The 20,520-nt window shown below is 37.9% G+C and overlaps 1 protein-coding gene, 1 non-coding gene and 1 pseudogene across 2 annotated transcripts in view; 2 read left to right on the top strand and 1 right to left on the bottom strand.

The window, feature by feature from the left end:
- ZNF569 (zinc finger protein 569) overlaps nt 1-20,520 on the top strand; it is a 61,942-nt gene that overhangs the window by 8,272 nt on the left and 33,150 nt on the right. The window lies entirely within an intron of this gene.
- TRNAE-CUC (transfer RNA glutamic acid (anticodon CUC)) lies at nt 12,737-12,809 on the top strand. Its single transcript has one exon. It is a non-coding gene; the product is annotated as a tRNA-Glu (tRNA).
- Nucleotides 14,517-17,978, bottom strand: LOC137753534 (NADH-ubiquinone oxidoreductase chain 5-like; annotated as a pseudogene).

Below are 20,520 nucleotides of genomic sequence, written 5' to 3'. Positions count from 1 at the left end.
TCCTTCATACATTGCATTTGGTTGTCATGTCTCTTTGGCCTCCTCCAACCTGGAACAGTTCCTCAGTCATTCTGTCTATCATGTCCTTGAGAGTTTAAAAGAATACAGGCCTTATATTCTGTAGGCTGGCACTCAACTTGATTCCATTGGATGTTTCTTCATGCCTAGACTCAGGCATGTATTCCTGACAAACTTTGATTTTCTCATTATGTCATTCTGTCCCATCACTGGTGATGTTAACCTTGATCATCTAGTCATGTTGATGTCTTCACTGTAAAGTTCTATTTTTCTTTTTAACTGTTGGAAAATGTTCCAGTATGGTGCTAAAATCCTGTTCCTCATTGAAACTTTACCCATTCTTAGCCTCCATTGACAGCTTCAGTCTGAACCACTATCCAGTTGGTAAGTGGTTTTATGTTTATATTATTCCTTTTACATTTATTGGTTGGCGTTATAGTGCAAAGGAAGAGCTTTTCTTTCTCCCTACTGGTTTATATCCCGTTGAGCTCATGGATTCTTATTTTATTCAGTAGGTTATAATTTATTACTGTAAATATTTATTTTCATGCTCAAATTGCCCCTAATTTGGCCAGTGGGAGCCTCTCTGAGCCTGTTGCTTTATCTTTTTAACATGGCCCTATCAGTTTTTGAGCACTTCCTTAATTTCTGGCACAGGATGTTCTAGGTTCATCTTATAGTTTTCCCACTCCAGCCCTAAAATCAGATATTTCTTCAGACAGTCTTGGTTCCTCTTCTTTTTTCCCATATAAATATTTTTTGGAAAATTCTGGACTTTTATTTATTTATTGTTGTTGAGGTATAGTTGATTTACCATATTATGTTAGTTTCAAGTGTACAGCAGAGTGATTTGGTTATCAGCAGAGTGATTTGGTTATACATATATATATTCTTTTTTTGATACTTTACATTATAGTTTATTACAAGATATTGAATATAGTCCCCTGTGCTATGCAGTAAATCCTTGTTGTTTATTTTATATGCATCTGTTAATCCCATACTCTCAATTTATTCCTCCCTTGCTTCCTCTCCCCTTTAGTAACCATAAGTTTGTTTTCTATGTCTGTGAGTCTGTTTTCTGTTTTGTATATAGATTCATTTGTACTACTTTTTAGATTCCACATGTAAGTGATATATAATATTTGTCTTTGTCTGACTTCACTTAGTATGATAATCTCCAGGTCCATCCATGTTTTTGCAAATGGCAAATTTGCAAATTATTTCATTCTTTTTTTATGACTGAATAATATTCCATTGTATATATATATATATTATATATATTTTATATATATGTCCACCACATCTTCTTTATCCATTCATCTGCTGATGGACATTTAGGTTGCTTCCATGTCTTGGGTATTGTAAATAGTGTGCCACTGTGAACAATGGGGTGCATATATCTTTTTGAATTAGAGTTTTTGTCTTTTCAGGATATATGCCCAAAAGTGGGATTGCTGGATAATATGGTAACTCTACTTTTAGTTTTTTTTTTTTTTTAACATGGTTGAGTTCTTTTTTTTAACATCTTTATTGGAGTATAATTGCTTTACAATGATGTGTTAGTTTCTGCTTTGTAACAAAGTGAATCAGCTATACATATACATATATCCCCATATCTCCTCCCTCTTGCGTCTCCCTCCCACCCTCCCTATCCCACCCCTCTAGGTGGTCACAAAGCACCGAGCTGATCTCCCTGTGCTATGTGGCTGCTTCCCACTAGCTAGCTATTTTACATTTGGTAGTGTATATATGTCCATGCCACTCTCTCACTTCATCCCAGCTTACCCTTCCCCCTCCCCACATCCCCAAGTCCATTCTCTACGTCTGCATCTTTATTCCTGTACTGCCCCTAGGTTATCCAGAACCTTTTTTTTTTTTTAGATTCCATATATATGTGTTAGTATACAGTATTTGTTTTTCTCTTTCTGACTTACTTCACTCTGTATGACAGACTCTAGGCCCATCCACCTCACTACAAATAACTCAATTTCCTTTCTTTTTATGGCTGAGTAATTTTCCATTGTGTATATGTGCCACATCTTCTCTATCCATTCATCTGTCGATGGACACTTAGGTTGCTTCCATGTCCTGGCAATTGTAAATAGTGCTGCAGTGAACATTGTGGTATGTGTCTCTTTTTGAATTATGGTTTTTCAGGGTATATGCCCAGTAGTGGGATTGCTGGGTCGTATGGTAGTTCTATTTTTAGTTTTTTAAGGAACCTCCATACTGTTCTCCATAGTGGCTGTATCAATTTACATTCCCACCGACAGTGCAAGAAGGTTCCCTTTTCTCCACACCCTCTCCAGCATTTATTGTTTGTAGATTTTTTGATGATAGCCATTCTGACTGATGTGAGGTGATGCCTCATTGTAGTTTTGATTTGCATTTCTCTAATAATTAGTGATGTTGAGCATCTTTTCATGTGATTTTTGGCCATCTGTATGTCTTCTCTGGAGAAATGTCTATTTAGATCTTCTGCCCATTTTTTGATTAGGTTGTTTGTTTTTTTGACAAAGAGCTGCATGAGATGTTTGTATATTTTGGAGATTAACCCCTTGTCAGTTGCTTCATTTGCAAATATGTTCTCCCAGTCTGTGGGCTTTTTATTTTGTTGATAGTTTCCTTTGCTATGCAAAAGCTTATAAGTTTGATTAGGTCCCACTTGTTTATTTTTGCTTTTATTTCTATTGCCTTGGGAGACTGACATAAGAAAACATTGCTGTGATTTATGTCAGAGAATGTTTTGCCTATGTTCTCTTCTAGGAGTTTTATGGTGTCATGTCACATTTAAGTCTTTAAGCCATTTTGAGTTTATTTTTGTACATGGTGTGAGGGAGTGTTCTAGCTTCATTGATTTACATGTGGCTGTCCGCCTTTCCCAGCACCACTTGCTGAAGAGACTGTCTTGTCTTCATTGTATATTCTTGCCTCCTTTGTCAAAGATTAATTGACTGTAGGTGTGTGGGTTTATTTCTGGGCTCTTTATTCTGTTCCATTGATTTATATGTCTGTTTTTGTGCCAGTACCATGCTGTTTTGATTACTGTAGCTTTGTAATATTGTCTGAAGTCTGAGAGGGTTATACCTCCTGCTTTGTTCTTTTTCCTCAGGATTGCTTTGGCAATTCTGGGTCTTTTGTGGTTCCATGTAAATTTTAGGATTATTTGTTCTAGTTCTGTGAAAAATGTCATGGGTAATTTGATAGGGATCACATTAACTCTGTAGATTGCTGTGGGTACTATGGCCATTTAAACCATGTTAATTCTTCCAATCCAAGAACATGGGATATCTTTCCATTTCCTTGAATCGTCTTCAGTTTCCTTTATCAATGTTTTATAGTTCTCAGCATATAAATCTTTTACCTCCTTGGTTAGGTTTATTCCTAGGTGGGTTTTTTTTGGGTGTGATTTTAAATGGGATTTTTTTTTTAACTTTCTCTTTCTGATATTTCTTTGTTAGTGTAAAGAAATGCAACACATTTCTGTATATTAATCTTGTATCTTGCTACCTTGCTGAATTCATTTATAAGTTCTAATAGTTTTTTGTGTGGAGTCTTTAGGGTTTTCTATATACAGTATCATGTCATCTACATATAATGGCAATTCTACCTCTTCCTGAATGCCTTCATTTCTGTTAGTGTATTTTTTTAAATTAATTTTTATTGGAGTATAGTTGCTTTACAATGTTGTGTTAGTTTCTGCTGTACAGCAGAGTGAATCAGCTATATGTATACATATAATCCCTCTTTTTTGGATTTCCTTCCCGTTTAGGTCACCTCTGTTAATATATTTCTGATTGCTAGCATTCCTTTTGATTCTTTCTTATAGTGTCTATTTCTATAGTGTCTATAGAAATAGTGTCTATTTCTCTCCTTACATTATCTATTTTCCTAATTTGTTCATTAGAGCCCTGAACATATTAGTCATAGTTACTTTAAATGCACTGGACAAACTTTTACTGTACCCTTTGAAATGTAAATTATTGTGCTAGGCCATAAAGAAGTCATATAAGTAGTCCCTGCCATAAGTGATTCACAGTCCTAGGGAGAGAGACGAATCAGCAAATGCTATGGCAGAATGATAAATGCCACATGTTGGGCAAGCTCATGGGATGTAGGAGTAAGATAGATCCAATAGAGGGGTATCCTGATCAAGGGATAAAGTAGTTTTTTTGTTTGTTTGTTTGTTTTTTGTTTTTTGCCATGCTGCGTGGCTTGCAGGATCTTAGTTCCTCAACCAGGGATCGAACCTGGGCCCACAGCAGTGAGGGTGCCAAGTCCTAACCACTGGACCGCCAGGGAATTCCCTGGATAAAGTAGTTCTTAATTTGACTTAAGGACAAGAAAGCATTGGTCAAGTGAAAGATGCAGCTGATCAGCAATCAGGGAATGGTTTCTATGTAGGGGTAAATGATATGCAGTGGCTTTTAAGGGAGTGAGTGCACTGTGTTTTTTTTAAAAAGCACATAGCCATAACTTGTGCCCCCCTCCCATGTGATTTTTGGTGGTGGAAAGACGATACTCATCCACGATAGAGCCATTTCCCCAGTATGTAAGTTAGCTCAAACTATCTAGAGAATTGCTTTGGGAAATGCAGCCGGGGTGGGGCTCTCAATGATTTTGGAGTTTTTGGCAAAATTTGGATTCAAGCAGGCAGAGATGATGATAATGACGACGATGATGATACAGATGCCCAAGCTGTTACTGTTTTTTAACTGTAACTGAGCTCATTTCAGGAGGGAAGTATGCATAGTAGTTCAGAAACTGAAAAAATGGATATACCTCAGGTAAGTTCTTTACAAAAAGACAAGAAAAATAACATTTGGTATGAATAGAACATCTAATATGAGAATTTGTTTTTAAAGTATTTCTCCAGTCAGTCCACTTTGAATTCCTCCAAATTTATTCTTTTTTCCCTGACACCTTGCCAATCGCTACCGCTTTGCCTGTAACACTTCCCCGCAGCAACTCCAACATAGCTAATTTACTTAACATTAAGATACCATCTTAATCCTAACTTCATGTGGGAGGTACTTTGGGGCCCCATGCCAAAATAAGCTGAGGGACTTTTGCTGTGTGCCTTCCAAGTGAAGCAGTTCTTAAAAGTTTATTGTAATGGAGGGACTTTGGGTTTCTGCTCAGGGACATAGATGGAAAGAGCTCTGCCTCCACCCTTAAAACAAGGAAAAAACTGGATGAACTGCAGATTAACAACTTTTTTTGAACTCATCAGAGAACTGAGGTCACAGGGCAACCAAGTAACCTGAAATCTGAGGAAAAACAGATGCCTTCTGGGAGAAACAGGACTTGAGCCTTCACTCACATGGGGTGGATACTGCCAGACACCATATAAGCCAGTAAGAAGATACAGTTAAATTTTTTAAACAACTTGTCAGAGGTTGAATGTGAGCCAGCAAGAGTATAAAGCCACTGAGGGAGTTGCAAATTTGGGAGTTTTCAATCTCTGTTAGGCTTTTCTTCCAGGAATCCCATCAGACGCTCATTGTGAAGATGGAGGAGAACCCTGTGATATCTTTCCTTGTGGTGCTGCTTTGGGAAAGGGAACAACAGCACAGACCCATTTTTGCTGCAGAATAAAAAACTTTAGTTTGTATAATAAAAAGCAACAAAAACTGTTACCTTAGGGCACAGGTGGAAACTTATAGCAGTTTAAGAAAGTGAACTGAAAAAAAAGCACTACCTCTGGGAGTGGGGAAGGAATATGTGCTAGACCTAGCACACAGCTGGAGGAGAGGCAAGAGCATTCATGAAAGCCACATACATAACCAAGACCCAGGGACATGGGGCCTGCCTGAGACTTAGGCTTAGTGAGAATATAAGAGACTGCTTTCCTCTACCAACCCCTACTGCCCAATCCGCCCATGAGGATAACAAGCATCAAATAAAAATAATAGTGGAACATAGCTGGGAGACCTGCAAGAGAGATTCTCTGTGGGGAACAGCACAGATGGAATACTCATCGCCAAGGGAGAAACATATATTGAGTAAACATGCCTGGTAAACCAACCCATACCTTAAACACAGGTATCTTTAGAAGAATTTGAAGCCTGTGATACAATGAAGGTAACCACAGCAATGAAAAACCTAAACCCCACCCATCTGCTGACTCAAACCCCCGTGTTAAAAACCTAGCAGAAGGAAAGGCATGCTAATCTGTAAGCATAAGAACTTTATATTTGCTGTACTACCCAAGATGTCCAGCTTTCCAAAAAATTATAAGGTATGTGAAAAGGCAAGAAATAACACACTTCAAAGAGCTAAAGCAATCATCAGAACCAGACTCAGATATGACATAGATATTGGAACAACCCAATAGGAATTTAGAATAACTATGACTAATATGTAATGGATCACATGGGTAATTTCAGCAGAGAGATGGAAACTATAAGAAAAAGTTGAATAGAAATGCTAGAAATCAGAATCACAGCAGAGGTGAATAATGTTTATGATAGACTCATTAGTAGATTGGACACAGCTGGAGAAAGAATCTATGAACTTCAATTTAGAGTAATAGAAATTACCTATACTGAAACACAGTGAGAAAAGAGTGGGTGAAAAAAGCCAGAATAGAGCATCGAAGAGGTATGGGACAGTATAAAAAGTCTAATATATGCTTAATTGGTATCCCAGTTAAGAGAGAGAATGAAGAAAAAATATTTGAAGAAATAATCGCTGAAACTTTTTCAAAGTTAATGACACCAAACTGGTAAACTCAGAGACCACCAAGCAGGATAAATACAAATAAAACAAAAACGAAAAACACTTTTGGGCATATCATATTTTTTAAAAATATACTTATTTATTTATTTATTTGGCTGCTCCAGGTCTTAGTTGTGGTATGTGGGATCTTCATTGCCACATGCGGGATCTTCATTGCAGCATGCAGGATCATTAGTTGCAGCATGCAGGATCTTTTAGTTGTGGCATGCAGGCTGTTAGTTGTGGCAGGTGGGGTCTAGTTCCCTGACCAGGGATTGAACCTGGGCCCCCTGCATTGGGAGCACAGAGTCTTAACCACTGGACCACCAAGAATGTCCCTGGGCATTATCATATTTAAACTGCTGAAAAAGAAAGATAAGGAAGAAAATCTTGAAGGCAACTTCAAGAAAATAGAAACTTTACGTACTGAGGGACAAGGATAAGAATCACATACAGCAGACTTCTCATCAGATATCATGCAAGCAAGAAGATAATGGAGACAAATTTTTAAAGTACTAAAAGAAAAAAGCTATCAATACAGGATTCTATACCACGCAAAAATATGCTTCAAAAATGAAAAATAAATACTTTTTCAGGGACTTCCCTGGTGGCGCAGTGGTTAAGAATCCACCTGCCAATGCAAGGGCCATGGGTTCAATCCCTGGTCCGGGAAGATCCCACATGCTGCAGAGCAACGAAGCCTGTGCAGGGTAACTAAGCCCATGCGCCACAACTACTGAGCCTGTGCTCTAGAGCCTGCGAGCCACAACTACTGAAGCCCGCACGCCTAGAGGCTCTGCTCCTCAACAAGAGAAGCCACCGCAATGAGAAGCCTGCGCACCGCAACGAGAGAAAGCCCACATGCAGCAATGAAGACCCAATGCAGCCAAAAATAAAAAAATAAATAAATGAAATACTTTATCAGACAATCAAAAACTCATTGCAGGCTTCCCTGGTGATGCAGTGGTTAAGATCCACCTGCCAATGCAGCGGACACGGGTTCAAGCCCTGGTCCGGGAAGATCCCACATGCTGCGGAGCAACTAAACCTGTGCGCCACAACTACTGAGCCTGCACTCTAGAGCCCGTGAGCCACAACTACTGAGCCCACGTGCCACAACTACTGAAGCCCGTGTGCCTAGAGCCTGTGCTCCACAACAAGGGAAGACACTGCAATGAGAAGTCCGAACACTGCAATGAAGAGTAACCCCTGCTCACTGCAACTAGAGAAAGCCCGCGCACAGCAACGAGACCCAACACAGCCAAAAATAAATAAATAAATAAATAAATATATGTATTAAAGAAAAACTGATTGCCAGTAGACCTTCTCTACAGGAGATGCAGAAGGAATATGATATCAATCAAACTTGGATTTGCACAAAGAAATGAAGAGCATTGGAACTGGAATCAATGAAATTCAAATAAAATTCATTTCATTTCTTATACGTAATTGCTCTAAAAGATACATGGTCATCTAAAGTAAATATTGTATGTTTATGGCATAGGTAAAAGTGAAATATATGACGAATATAACACAAAGGATGGGAGGAATTTGGAATATGTTGTTGTGGTTTTTATACTACAAGTGAAGCAGTGTCATATTATTTGAAGGTAGATGCAGACTTTTTGGGGGTGTGTTCCAAAGAGCAAATTTAATCAGAGAAGTGAGAAAATGCAGAAACAAAGGAAAACAGTCAAGCAATTTGAAACAATAATAGTTTAGCCATTAAACAAAGTAAAAGATCTAGAGAGATCTAGAGAGAACTAGAGAGAAGCCCGTGCCACAATGAAGAGCCCGTACACCGCAACGAAAGAGCCTGTGTGCCACAACTAAGACCCGATGCAGTAAAAAATAATAAATAAATTAAAAAAAAAGAGTGGGGGAACCAATTTAAAAAAAATGATAAGAAATAAGTGTTGGTTTGGATGTGTTGTGTTGTGCACTGTTGGTGGGAATGGAAACTGGTATAGCCACTATGGAAAACAGTATGGAGGTTTCTCAGAAAATAAAAATTAGAACTACCATATGACCCAGCAATTCCACTTCTGGGTTATTTATCCAAAGGAAGCGAAAACACTAAGGTGAAAAGATTTATGCATTCCCACAGTCATTGCAACATTATTTACAATAGCTGGTACACGGAAGCAACCTATGTGTCCATCGATGGATGAATGGATAAAGAAATTGTTGTATGTAAACACAATGGAATATTATCCAGCCATAAAAAAGAGGAAATCTTACTATTTGTGACAACATGGATGTACCTTGAGGGCATTATGCTGAGTGGAATAAGTCAGAGAAAGACAAATACCATGTGATCTCACTTATGTGGTATCTAAAAACACAAACAAACCCACCCCCCACACACAAAAATCCAAGCTTATAGTTATAGGGAACAGATTGGTTGTTGACAGAGGGGAGGGGAGGGGGGAGGTGGAGAGGGAAGGGGGGTGAAATGAGTGAAGAGGGTCAAAATGTACAAACTTCCAGTAATAAAATAAATCATGGGCATATAATGCACAGCATGACAACTATAGTTAAAAATAATCTGTATTGTGTATTTGAAAGTTGCTGAGAGTAGATCTTAAAAGTTCTCATCACAAGAAAAAAATTTTGTAACTATGTAAGGTGATGAGTATTAGCTAGACTTATTGTAATCATTTTGCAATGTATACAAATATCAAATCATTGTGCTGTATACCTGAAACTAATATAATATTGTATGTCAATTATACCTCAATTTTTAAAAAAAACACTTTCTAAAAAGGAAACTCTATGCCCAGGTAATTTCACAGGTGAAATAGCAAACATCTAAGGAAGAAATTATAACAATTCTATATAAACTCTTCCAGAAAATAGAGGAGGAGGAACACTTTCCAACTTATTTTATGAAACAGGTTTACCCTGATACCAAAACCAGACAGACATTACAGGAAAAGAAAACTACAAACCAATATTTTTCACAGACTTAGAAACAAAAATCCTCAAAATTGAATTGAAAAATTGAATTTAGCAGTATATAAAAAGATAATGTATCGTGACCAAATGGATTCATCTTAGGAAGGCAAGATGAACTTCAAGTTCATTATTTGAAAATCAGTTATTGTAGTGCACCATAATATGAGACTGAAGAAGAATCATATGATTATCTCAATAGATGCAGAAAAAGTACTTGAGAAAATTCAGCATTTACTCATGAAAAAAATCTCAGCAAACTAGGAATAGAAGGGAACATTCTTTACATTCTGAAAAAAACCAACAACAGAGACAGAAACCAACTAGAGCTAACATTATAGTTAATGATGAGATACTGAATGCTTTACCCCTAAGATTGGGAACAAGGCCAGGATATCCTCTGTCACCACCACTATTCACCATCCTACTGGAAATCCTAGCCAGTGAACAAAGCAAGATAAAGACATAAAGGCATACAAATTGGAAAACAGAAATACAACTTCCTATTTGTAGACAACATGATTCTCTAAATAGAAGATACCAAAGAACTATAAAAAACTCCTGGAATAGGGCTTCCCTGGTGGCACAGTGGTTAAGAATCCGCCTGCCAATGCAGGGGACACGGGTTCGAGGCCTGGTCTGGGAAGATCCCACATGCCACGGAGCAACTAAGCCCATGTGCCACAACTACTGACTGAGCCTGCACTCTAGAGCCTGCAAGCCACAACTACTGAGCTCGTGTGCCACAACTACTGAAGCCTGCACACCTAGAGCCCATGCTCCACAACAAGAGAAGACACCGCAATGAGAAACCCATGCACTGCAATGAAGAGTAGCCCTCGCTCACCACAACTAGAGAAAGCCCGCGCACAGCAACAAAGACCCAACGCAGCCAAAAATAAATAAAAAATAAATAAATTTATATTTAAAAAAACTCCTAGAACTACCAAGTGACTTTAGCATGGTTGTAGGATACGTAATGAGTATACAAAGTCTGTTATTTTTATATACCAGCAATGAACAATTGGAATTTGAAATAGAATTTTTTTATTTCTTATTTTTTATGGAAGTATAGTTGACTTACAATGTTGTGTTAATTTTTGCTGTACAGTAAAGTGATTCATTTATACATATATGTACATTTTTAATATTCTTTTCCACTATGGTTTATCATAGGATATTGAATATAGTTCCCTGTGTTATATATATAGTAGGACGTTGTTGTTTATCCATTCTGTATATAATAGATTACATCTGCTAACCCCAACCTCCCACTCCCTCTCTCCCCCTTCCCCTCCTGCTTGGCTACCACAAGTCTGCTATCTATGTCTGTGAGGCTGTTTCTGTTTCATAGATAGGTTCACTTGTATCATATTTTAGATTCCACATATAAGTGATATCATATGGTATTTGTCTTTCTCTTTCTGACTTCACTTAATATGATAACCTCTAGTTGTATCCATGTTGCTGCTGAAGTAAAATTTTAAATGCCATTTTATTAGCACCCCCAAAATACAACACTTAATAAATCTCACAAAGTATGTACAGGCACTGTATGCTGAAAATGAAAAAAAAAACATGATGAAAGAAAATAAATTAAAAATAAATGGAAATGCAGCAACATGGGTGGACTTAGAGATTAGCATGTGAAGTGAACTAAGTCAGAAACAGACAAATACCATAATGAAGGGGTGTTCTGCGGGTTGTCCTCCACTTCATGTTAGTGTTAATAGGTCTGCTACTAGTACTCAAAATAGGCACTGGCTGAGAGGTGGAAATGTTATGCTTCGTTGTTTGGATGTGTGAAGAATTGGGATAAATGCTAGAATTAAGATTGAAAAGATTAGGGCTAATACTTCTTCTAGTTTATTAGGAATTTATCATAGAATTAACATGTGCAAATAGAAAATATCACCCTGGCTTGATATGAGGTGGTGTGTTGAGAGGGTTTGCTGGGGTGTAGTTGTCTGGGTCTCCTAGTAGTTTGGGTGAAAATAGCACTAATATTATTAGTATTAAAATTAGTAACAAGGCACGTAGGATGTCTTTGATTGTACAGTAGGGGTGAAATGTAATTTTGACTATATCAGATGAGATTCCTGTGGGATTATTGGAGCCTGTCTTGTGGAGGAATAGTAAGTAGACAGCTGCTAGTGCTGCAATTATAAATGGGAGAATAAAATGGAAGGCGAAGAATCATGTAAGAGTTGCTTTATCTACTGAAAAGCCACCTCAGATTCATTCGACGAGGCTTGTGCGGATACATAGGATTGCTGAAAGGAGAACAGTATTAACTGTTGCTCCTCAGAATATTTGTTCTCAACGTAAGACATAGCCCATGAATGCTGTAGCTATGACTGTAAATAATAAGATGATTCCAGTGTTGCATGTTTCTGAAAAGGTGTAGGGTCTGGGACTCCCCTGGTGGTCCAGTGGTAAAGAATCCACCTTCCAATGCAGGGGACATGGGTTCGATCCCTTGTCAGGGAACTAAGATCCCACATGCCATGGGGCAACTAAGCCCATTTGCCACAACTACTGAGCTCACGTGCCTCAATGAGAGAGCCCACGTGCCACAAACTACAGAGCCCACGTGCTCACCCGAGGGCCACAACTACCGAGCCCATGCGCCCTGGAGCCCACACGCCCCAACTAGAGAGAGAAAACCCACACACCACCACTAGAGAGAAGCCTAAGCACTACAACGAAGAGCCCATGTGCCGTAACAAAAGATCCTGCATGCCTCAACGAAGATCCCACGTGCCGCAACTAAGACCCAATGCAGCCAAAAAAATTTAAAAAGAAGAAAATAAATAAAATAAGTAAATATTTTTAAAAGGTGTAGGATCCATAGTATAATCCTTGTCCTACATGAATAAATAGGCAAATAAAAAAGATGGAGCCTCCCTTTGCATGTAGATATCAGATAATTCATCCATAGTTTACGTCTCGGATATGTGTTACTGATTAAAAAGTGGTTATTGTATCTGATGTATAATGTATTGCTAGAATAAGCCTGTCAAGATTTGTAGAACTAGGGAATTCCCTGGTGGTCCAGTGGTTAGGACTCTGTGCTCTCATTGCTGAGGGCCCAGGTTCAATCCCTGGTTAGGGAACTAAGATCCCTGCAAGCCAGGGCGGGGATCTTTTTTTTTTTTTTTTTTTAATATATATACTTATTTATTTATTTATTATTTATTTTTGGTTGCATTGGGTCTTCATTTCTGTGCGAGGGCTTTCTCTAGTTGTGGCAAGCGGGGGCCACTCTTCATCGCTGTGCGCGGGCCTCTCACTATCGTGGCCTCTCTTGTTGCGGAGCACAGGCTCCAGACGCGCAGGCTCAGCAGTTGTGGCTCACGGGCCCAGTTGCTCCGCGGCATGTGGGATCTTCCCAGACCAGGGCTTGAACCCGTGTCCCCTGCATTGGCAGGCAGATTCTCAACCACTGCGCCACCAGGGAAGCCCCAGGGCGGGGATCTTTTTGTGGCAGGGCCAAAAAAACCCCAGAAAAAAGCAAAAACAAATGCCCAGTAGGGAACCAAAATTTCGTCATGATGAAATGTTTGATGGAGCTGGGAGATCGACAAATGCATTGTTAATTTTTGTTAATGGATGATTTTCAGATGTTGGTCATTAAGTGTTCTTAGGGTTGAAATACAATGATTTTTCATGTCATTGGCCATGGTTAGATTCCATGTAAGAATAATGATAACATACATTGTATTTATTTTAAGTACTATTTTTGTAATTAGTCTGGTGGGTTTTTCTTCAAAACCTTCACCTAGGGCTTCCTTGGTGGCGCAGTGGTTAAGAATCCTCCTGCCAATTCAGGGGATGTGGGTTTGAGCCCTGGTCTGGGAAGATCCCACATGCCGTGGATCAACTAAGCCTGTGCACCACAACTACTGAGCCTGCACTCTAGAGCCTGTGAGCCACAACTACTGAAGCCTGCGTGCCTAGAGCCCGTGCTCCGCAATGAGAGAAGGCACCACAATGGGAAGCCTGCACACCACAACGGAGAGTAGCCTCTGCTCGCCACAGCTAGAGAAAGCCCGTGCACAGCAACAAAGACCCGAAACAGCCAAAAATAAATAAAATAAAATAAATTAATTTAAAAAAAAACTATTTATGGTGGACTTGGGTTGATTATAGGTGGTGGTTTTGGTTGTGGGATTGTGTTGAATTTTGGTGGTTCGTTTTTGGGTCTAATAGCATTTTTGATTTATTTAGGGGGAATGTTGGTAGTATTTGGTTATACGACAGCTGTGGCTACTGAGCAGTATCCTGAAGTTTGAGTTTCTAATAAGACCGTTCTAGGTATATTTCTTTCAGGGTTGATAGAATTTTCAATAGTATTCTACGTTTTAAAGCAGTGGTCCCCAACCTTTTTGGCACCAGGTACCAGTTTCGTAGAAGACAATTTTTCTACGGTCGGCGGGTAGCGGGGTGGGGGATGGTTCAGGTGGCAATGCGAGCGATGGGGGGCATAGTTCAGGTGGTAATGTGAGCGATGGGGAGGAGCAGATGAAGTTTCCCTCGCTTGCCTACCACTCACCTCCTGCCGTGCTGCCCGGTCCCTAACAGGCCGTGGACCGGTACCAGTCTGTGGCCCGGGGGTTGGGGACCCCTGTTTTAAAGGATGAAGAAGTGGAGATTGTATTTAAGTTTAATGGACTGGGGGATTGGGTAATTTATGATATGGGAGATTCTGGGTTTTTTTAGTGAAGAGGCTATAGGAATTGCGACATTGTATAGCTCTGGTACTTGACTAGTAATTGTTACCCGTTGATCATTGCTTATTGGTGTTGTGGTTATTATAGAGGTTACTCGTGGTAATTAAACAGAATTATGCTTAGGGTGAGGGTAATGAGGAATGAAAGAAAATATAGTTTGATTAGGCCTTTTTGGTCTGATACTAGCATAGAAATTTTTATTTGAATAAGGGAAGTGGTTTTTGGTAGATACTTTCTAGTCAGATTAAATCTAGGAAGGCTGGTGTGATTTTTGGCTTGCTGATAAATTTAAGTATGGTGGGAAGTTGTGTATAATAATGGAGAAATACCCTAGGAGGTTGGAAAATTTGAAGAAATTTGAAGGGTACTTAAATTTTAAGTTTTGTGTGGTGAGGTTGATTTCAGTGCCAGATGGTTACAGCAAGGGCAGTTAGTTTCAAATAATAAGGTATAGTTATTTGTGGAATTGTTGTTGGGGGAATATTGTTGGAGATAAGAAATCCAGCGAAAATACTTCCAGTTAGTAAACATTTAATAGAATTGATTAGGAGTGGGTTGTTTTCATTAATTAGAATTAAAGTGGAAAAGTTTGTCCTAATAGTGCAAAGAAAATAATGTGAGTGATATAGACAATTGTAAGGGATGTGGCGACGAGAGTTATTAGTAGGGCTCAGGTGTTGGTATATGACATGTTAGCGATTTTGATGATTAGGTCTTTAGAGTAGAATCCTGTGAGGAAGTGTATTCCTGTCAGTGTGAGACTTCGATAATGAGGGCTGTTGTGGTAAAAGGTACTGCTTTAAATAAACCTGTCTTCTGAATGCTCATCATTTAGGCTATGAATAATGGATCTAGCGCATGTAAATAGTATGGCCTTGAACAAGGCATGTGTGCAAATATGGAGAAATGCTAGGTAAGGCTGGTTAATACCGATTGTTACTATTATAAGGCCTAATTGGCTTGAAGTAGAGATGGCAAGAATTTTTAAATGTCATTTTGGGTAAGAGCGCATACTGCTGTAAATAATGTGGTACTTGCTCCGATACATAATATTGTTGTTTGGATAAATTTATTATTCTCTGTTAAAGGGTAAAAGCGGATAAGTAGAAAAGTACCTGCTACAACTATTCTTGAGTGGAGTAGGGCTGAGATGGAGGTAGGGCCTTCTATTGCTGGGGGAAGTCATTTGTGATGCCAAATTGGGCGGATTTTTCAGTTGTGGCCAATACAAGTCCTGTTAGAGGCAGGTTTGGGTGATTTAGGTTAAGTATAAATATTTATTGTAGGTCTCATGCGTTTAAATAGGAATCATGCTACTGATAATAATAAATCCAATATCTCCAATGTGATTATATAAAACTGGTTGGAGAGCAGCTGTATTTGCATCTGCTCATCCATGTTGTCACCCGATAAGTAGAAAAGATATAATTCCAACTCCTTCTGATCCAATGAAAAGCTGGAAAAGATTGTTAGCAGTGACAAGAATTAGTATTGTGATAAGAAAAAGGAGTTTTTAAACAATCGATTGATGTTAGGATCTGAGTGCATATATCAGATTGAAAATTCTATAATAGATCATGTGACAGATAATGCCACTGGCACAGATATTATTGAGAAAGAGTCTGTTTGAAGCTAAGTGATAATATAAGGGTTTGGATAGTAATTCAGTGTCAGCTTGAGATAATTCTTTCTTGTCCTGTGTGAATGAATATTATTGTTGGAATTAAGCTGGTGATAAAAGCATATGAGATAATGGTTTTTACATAGGATCGATATATGTTACTTTTGTAGATGTTGGTGTTTGTTATTATGATTTGTATTGTTAGTATAAATAGTGTAACTGGTGTGAAAGAGGTAAATAAGTTTATTACTTCTGTTTTGAGTTGCACCAATTTTTTGGTTCCTAAGACCAATGGATCAATACTATCCTTTAAAAGCTTGAAAAAGTCATACTGTTAGATATGGAGGCATGAATTAACAGTTCTTGCATACTTTTTTGGTAAACAAGAAGGTTTAGTCTTCCGTTACTAGATTCACAGTCTAGTGTTTTTTAAAACTATATTTACAGTACAAGGGCCATAAAATGATTTTGGGACTTAACGATAGGAATAAGAGAGGTAAAATGTGAAGAGTTATGAGAGCATTTTCTCGTATGGATGATGGCTTAATATTATTGATAGGGTTTGTATATTTGCCTTGTTGTGCTATGATTAACTTATATAGAGAGTATAAGGCAGTAATTACTATAGTAATTCCTGTTAGGATAATGGTGACATTTGATCATGAGAAGGATGATACTACTACAAATAGTTCTCCAATTAGCTTAATAGTTGGGGGTAGAGCTAGGTTTGTTAGGCTTGCTAGTAGTCATCATGTTGCTATTAATGGGAGGAATATTTGTAGACCTCTGGCTAAAATTATCATTCGGCTGTGAATTTGTTAGTAATTTGAATTTGTGAGGCAGAATGATATGAATGATGTGAGGCCGTGGGCAATTATTAGAGCGGTGGCTCCTATATAACTTCAAGGTGTTTGGATAAGAATGGCTACGAAAACAAGTGCTATGTGACCGACAGAATAATATGTGATAAGTGACTTTAAGTCTGTTTGGCGTAAACAAATTGAACTCGTTATGATTATTCCTCATAAGGAGAGTATGAGAAAAGGGTATGCTATGAAATCTGTTAATGGGTTTAGTATTGTTGTAATTCATAATATACCATAGCCTCCGAGTTTTAGTAGTACGGCTGCAAGGACTATGGATCCTGCAATGGGGGCTTCTACATATGCTTTAGGTAATCAAAGGTGAAGGCTATAAGGGGTATTTTACTATAAAGCCTATTATACAGGCTAGTCATATGAAAATGTTGGATAAGGAGATGGATATTGCTTGTGTTCAATATTAAAGTATTAGAAAATTTAGTGAGCCTGTGATATTTTGAATATGTACTAGTGCTACTAAGAGTGGAAGCGATCCTACTAGTGTATAAAATAAGAAATAAACTCCTGCATTAAGTCGTTCAGTTTGATTACCCCATAGGGTAATGATAATAAGTGTCGGGACTAGTGTTGCTTCAAATAAAATATAAAATAAGATTAATTCTATGGCAGTGAGTGTTATAATTAGGAATATTTGTAATATAATTAGCATGGTAATGTATAATTTTTTGAGTTAATGATTGTTTGAATAGGTGAAGTTGGCTGGCTATTAGTATTAATGGGAAGAATCATGTTAAAATTAATAATGGTGTTGATAAGGAGTCAGAAAAAAAATTAGTGAAAAGTTGAGGCTATTGTCATTAAATTGATTAAGAAGAAAAGGCTCATAAGACTGATTAATAAGCTGTGGACTGTGGTATTCAATTCAGATTATGCTGTTCTTTGATAGTCATGTTAGTGGTGTTAGTATAATTGTAGGAATAATAATTTTTAACATTGGAGGAGATTAAGATTTTGTACATAATCAGTGCCGTATATGTTTGATACTATTACTAGTAAGGACAGTCTGAGTGCGGCTTTGAAAGCTGTGAATACTAGCAGAACAATTGGCATTATGCTGGCTAGGGTAGAATGTGTATTTAGAATGATCAGGGTTGCTATAATGAATAGTGATAGTATTATGCCTTCTAGGCATAATAGTGAAGATATTAGGTGAGATCGATATATTAATAATCCTATAAGAGATACTGTGAATGCTATAATAATATTTATATATACTAAAGGCACTTGGTAATGAACTTAATCATAATCTAACAAGTCAAAATAATTTATTTTAGTTTCAACTAACTACCATATTCAGTTCATTCTAGTCCTTTTTGGTTAGGCTAGGCTGTTGCTTGTAATAAAATTAGGAATAAAGCTATAATGAATGTTGTTTTTAGATTATTTGTCTGAGATGCTCAGGGTAAGGGTAAAAGGAGAGCAATTTCTAAGTCGAAAAGGAGGAATGTAATGGCTACTAGGAAAAATTTTATGGAAAATGGTACATGTGTTGATCCTATAGGGTCAAACCCACATTCATAAGAACTTATTTTTTTCTGTGTAAATATTTAATTGGGGAAGTCAGAATGCAATTAATACAATTAGTGAGGCTAGTGCTATGTTTGTAATTAATGTCGGTATTAGATTTATTATTCTTTTTTGGATTATACTGAAACTAATTGATTGGAAGTCAACTGTACTGTTTAATACTGAAAGAATAAGATCCTCATCAATAAATGGATATGTAAAGGAATAGTCATACTACATCTACAAAATGTCAATATCAGGCAGCAGCTTCGAAGCCAAAATGATGGTTAGATGAGAAGTGATATTTTAATTGACGTAAGAAGCAAATGATAAGGAAAGTAGAGCCATAATTACATGTAGTCTGTGGAATCCTGTAGCTATGACGAAAGTTGACCCATCTGAAATTGTAAAGGATGTTTCGTAGTATTCTAAGGCCTGTAGACTTGTAAAATGAAAGCCTAGGGCAATTGTAATAAGAGCTTAGAGTATGTGTTTGCAGTTTCCTTCTATGAGGCTGTGGTGGGCTCAGGTAATGGATACCCTTAATACAGAGGTATTAAGAAGTGTTACTTCTAATGGATTTAGGGGACGGCTGCCTGTTGGTGGTCAGCATCCACCTAGTTCAGGTGTAGGGGTAAGGCTTGAGTGATAGAAGGCTCAAAAAAAGCCAGTAAAAAAGAGGACTTCTGAAATAATAAGATTATTCCATATCGAAGTCCTTTTTGAACAACTGATGTATAATGGCCTTGGGAAATGCTTTCTCGGATGATGTCTCATCATCATTAATACGTTGTTAAGGCCTAGTGGTAATAATGTTGAAGTGAAGTGAAATCATGTAATTAGGCCTGATGTTATTATTAGAAGGGCTGAGAGAGCTCCTATAAGGGGTCAGGGACTGGGATTTACTATGTGATATGCATAGGTTTGGTGGGTCATTGTGTATTGTCATGTAGATAAAGACTTACTAGTAAGGTAAATGCATAAGCTTGAATTATGGCAATGGCGATTTCGAGGGTAGTAAGTAATACGAGGATAATAAATGTAATGAGGGCTGTGGTGGTGCTAATATTCAGCAATGCTAGAGTCACTCCTCCAATTAAAGGAATAATAGATGTGCTGCTGTGATGTTAACTGTTAATTGTACGGCTAAAGCTATTGGTTGAGAATGAATAAGCTAATAGTTTCGATGATTACTAGTATAGGAATAAGAGGAACCGGTGCTCCTTGTGGTAGAAAATGAGCTAAGGATGCTCTTGTTTTATGGCAAAAGCCTGTAATTACAGTTCCTGCCCGTAGGGGAATTGCTATTCCTAGATTTATTGAGTTGTGTAGTAGGTGTAAATGAATGTGGTAATAGTCCTAATAGATTTGTTGATCCAATAAATAAGATGAGTGATATTAGTATTAGTGCTCAGGTTTGTCCTTTGTGATTGTGAATAACTATTATTTGTTTCAGTGTTAGCTGAACTAGTCATTGTTGAATAGAAATTATATGGTTATTGATTAGTTGATTAGGTGTTGGGAGTAAAATGCTTGGGAATATGATAATTAAGATAATGATAGGAAGTCCTATTATTGTTGGGATAATGAAAGAGGCAAATAGATTTTCGTTCATTTTGTTTCTCAAGGGGTAGGTTGTTTTTGTATTTTGGTAGACATCAACTCTGGGTTTGAATAATATATTTTGAAATTTTTAGTTGGAATATAATAAATAGGAGTAGAATTATTGATAGACTAGTAATAAATCATGTTGATATATCCAGTTGTAGCATATCATTAAGGGGAGTTTTAACTCCCAGTCTTTTTTTTTTTTTCTTAAGGTATTTTTATTTATTTATTTATTTATTTATTGGCTGCATTGGATCTTTGTTGTTGCTCGAGGCTTTCTCTAGTTGAGGCAAGCGGGGGCTACTTCTTGTTGTGGTGCACGGGCTTCTCATTGCGGTGGCTTCTCTTGTTGAGGAGCACGGGCTCTAGGTGCACGGGCTTCCGTAGTTGTGGCGCAGGGGCTTAGTTGCTCTGCAGCATGTGGGATCTTCCCGGACCAGGGATCGAACCCATGTCCCCTTCATTGGCAGGTAGATTC

Source organism: Eschrichtius robustus, chromosome 19 (genome assembly GCF_028021215.1).
Source record: "Eschrichtius robustus isolate mEscRob2 chromosome 19, mEscRob2.pri, whole genome shotgun sequence".
Classification (NCBI taxonomy): domain Eukaryota; kingdom Metazoa; phylum Chordata; class Mammalia; order Artiodactyla; family Eschrichtiidae; genus Eschrichtius; species Eschrichtius robustus.
The sequence above is the reverse complement of the archived record's forward strand: the minus strand, read 5'-3'. Positions and strand labels throughout refer to the sequence as shown.